Below are 3616 nucleotides of genomic sequence, written 5' to 3'. Positions count from 1 at the left end.
GGGGGGGAGGGGGGAGGGAAAATGCACTGTTTTTAGTGAGGTAGACTGTAAGCAATGGATAATATTGCCAACAGCAAAATGGAGGATGATAACCATACAGGAGTGATGCACCATCAGCATGACATCGCCATCTCAACTCATCCAGAACTGCTAATGATGATAATGAGGCAATGACTCAAGCTAGAACGTGGTCTGGCAAGCAGAGCAAGCCCCCAGGGAGCCCATGCATGCCTGTGCTGTCATTGCCAGTCTGTATCACTGCATCTTTAACGAGTTGCTCAGGTACCTCTGAATTTTACCCAGTAAAATCTCCACAGCCAACTTAAAATGAGAGCTTTGCTGTAAATCAGTGGTTTTCAATCTGTGGTCACAGAGCTTGGGGACTACTGCTAAGTGATCTGTGAAAGGTGGATGAAAAAGCAATCTTCTGTGAGGGAAAAGATTTGTTATGAAAGGGCCTTCTGGGAAAAGTGCAGATTCCAGATAAGTCCAAAAATTGCAACTATAAAGTATTACTTGTTCCCACGCCAAGCAGCATGCTAAAACAGCAGCAGTGGCTTCAAGAAGTAGCTTGATGCTAAAGTGAAGCTGGAAACCTTTCAGTTTATTTCACATGGAGACAGCAAGCTAAAAAGCTTGCACCACAACTGCTGCTTGCAGGCAGTCTGTTCTCTCTGAGAGCAAATTCTTCTGTGGCCATCAGCATTCATCGCTGAGCACCAAAGTTATGGCATCTGATTAACTTCTCATCTCTGCAAAACTTCCCAGTTCAACTCGTCCATGCCTACAAGTGCCTGAAGGGAGGAGGCAGAGGATGGAGCCAGCTCTTTTCAGTGGTTTCCAGTGCTGGGACAAGAGGCAGTGGGCACAAATCGGAGCACAGGAGGTTCCCTCTGACCACCAGAAGCACTGTGCTGTGCAGGTGACTGAGCACAGGCACACACTGCAACATTCCCCATGGAGATCTTCTGTAACCACCTGGATATGGTGCTGGGCACGCTGCTCTGCGTGTCCCTGCTGGAGCAAGGCCTGGTTTGACAGCCTCCAGAGCTCCCATCCAACCTCAACCATTCTGGGATTCTGCATTCCCCAACTTTTGCTTCCTAGAATGCTTTACTTGCATTGAGGATGCCATTTAAAGAAAAAAACAAAACAAAACAAAACAAAAAACAAAGTTTAAGCAGCATTTGGAGCTGTCTTGATAAAGGCAAGTGGAAAAAGAAGGGCTGATCTCCTCTCTGAAGTGACCCAATGCTAGATGGAAGGATTTGACAACAAGTAACATTCCTGGAGATCTCAGAGCCACAACCCATTTCTCTGCAGACAAGCGTTTTCTGTCTTTCTCAGCACAGATTTGTGATGAAAGCCACGTCTGTCTCCAAATTACTGTGCTTTCTTCTTGATTAGCCTCTGTGGATTCTTCTTTCAGGGAAGAAAAATAAGTCCACTTCTGAGACGAGAAGAGCTGAACGCTCTGGGGACTCTCAAAGCTCAGCCTGGGTGTGGCTCTGAAGCTGCAACAGACAGCACAGGAAGCTCTGCTTCCCCTGCCCCCAGCCAGCACCTTGCTGTGGCAGCTGCCTGCTGGGAACTAGCAGAATGCAGAATGCTTCTGCAATCCAGGCTTAGTGAACAGCCAAAGTGTAATCTGGACACGAGGACAGCTCTCTTACAGGTTTTTAATAACAAACATGAGCAGAAATTGGGGTGATAGGAAGAAGACTCACCGGTATCTTAGTTGGATGTTGATCTCGGATCAGTCGTACATCTTCAACTCTTTGCTCTGCAAGAGATCAAAAGAACTGCTGTTCAAACATCTGCCTTCAATGCTGTGATAACTTCGTTTCCCCCGTGCTGAAGGGAGGACCATCAGGTTGGTGAAAGCCACAAAAGTAAATTCAGGCAAAGCTGTTTTTAAATGGGACAGCACCATAAGAAGCAAGAAGTCTCCTCTGACGGGTGGTACTCGGCTCTTTAGCCCCAGATGACAACTACTGCACACACACACACACAGGCTGGGACTCCTAGGAAATGTAAAGGGAGATGGACTCCACAGCCACCTCATCTTCTGCCCTCTACAACAGACATCTCATAAATGTATAGCACCAAATTACAACACCCAAGCTACAGACCAAGGCTGAACACCCTGTGTTCTTTCTGCGACATCCCTGAAGAGGAAATTGCCAACAATTAAAATGTGAGACCTAAGCCCAGCTGAGGCCCAGCAGCATCAGCTTACACTGTACATTCTTGTATTACCCAGTTACAGTTTTCTATTTTGATTCTGCTGCACGCATTGTTGCAGAAGCAGTTGGGAGATTCTGGTACTTAGATATTTCACTGCTATCTGAGCCAGTTTTTAGGATAAAGTTCACCTCTCCTCAGACATAAATATTAATAGTACAGATGTTATGAGCCAGGCTAAAGTGCAACCCAGAGCCAAAGTAAACAGCCACGGCTGCTTTTAGATGTGCTTGCATCTGCTCCTACCCTGCCTACTGGCAGACTCAGTGGACTCAATTTTAACCTCTATGGTTCTTCTCAGTGTGCTGGGGCTTTCCAGGCCATCCTCATCTTGTAAACACTTCAGAGGGTGAAGACTGAGTGTTGCATCACAGCCTGACCACAGCTTCAGCAGGCACTGAGCTGGGGCGAGGTGCTGCTGGTGGCAGAAGAGCTTAGATCAGCACTGTCAGCTCCTTGCTGGCATGCTAATGCACAGCACGCATTACCTGTCCATCACTGAGCAACATCACTCAGCTCTCCATTAACCCACATTAAGCCCACGTGCATCAAACACATCCGTGTGCCTTTTGTGAGCCCAACGAGGAAATGCAGCTCACGTGAATCACGGCTTTAAGCTGGATGTGAATCAAGCAGAGAACTAAGGCAGCTAATATGCAAAGCCTTCAGCAGGCTGCTGGGCTGGGAACCTGCGAGGCCTAAGCCACATTCTCTTAAGTTCTTTACAGAGAGAGCGGTGAGGTGCTGGAACAGCTGCCCAGACAGGCTGTGGATGCCCCATACATCCTGGAGGTGTTCAGGGCCAGGCTGGATGGGGCCCTGGGCTGCTATGAAATGTGGAGGTTGGTGGCCTTGCCTACGGCAGAGGGGTTGGAGCTTCGCGATCCTTGAGGTCCCTTCCAACCCTGCGTGATTCTCCACAGAGCAGCATGAATACTCCGAGAGCACTGATAGCACCTAATTAAAACGCTCCTTTAAGAGTTCAACAACCAGCAACACCAGATACACAGGGAGCGGGTTGGCTCAATTCCTCAAGCGGAGCGGGTTGGATGGCGGCACTGCCATGCAGCACAGCCCCCCGCGGTGTGGGAAACACAAACCTGCTCAGCGCCAGGCGCGGCTCAGCACCGCTCTCTGACGGCACCGGTCGCAGCGGCAGCTGCTTGGCTGCCATCCTGGCCGAACTTAATACCTGCTGACAGGCGGCGTGTTCGGAAGGGCCTTGAGAGAAGGGCCTAACGGGGCGGGCAGAGCCGCTCTCCCCCGCAGCCGCCGGCGTCGGGGCGGCCTCAGCGCTCGGGAAGGCCCGACATCCTGCCATCCCTCCCGCACCACACACCCCGCCGCAGCGCCGAGACCCGGCAGCCGCCGC

Source organism: Meleagris gallopavo, chromosome 13, assembly GCF_000146605.3.
Source record: "Meleagris gallopavo isolate NT-WF06-2002-E0010 breed Aviagen turkey brand Nicholas breeding stock chromosome 13, Turkey_5.1, whole genome shotgun sequence".
In the NCBI taxonomy this organism is placed as follows: domain Eukaryota; kingdom Metazoa; phylum Chordata; class Aves; order Galliformes; family Phasianidae; genus Meleagris; species Meleagris gallopavo.
The sequence above is the reverse complement of the archived record's forward strand: the minus strand, read 5'-3'. Positions refer to the sequence as shown.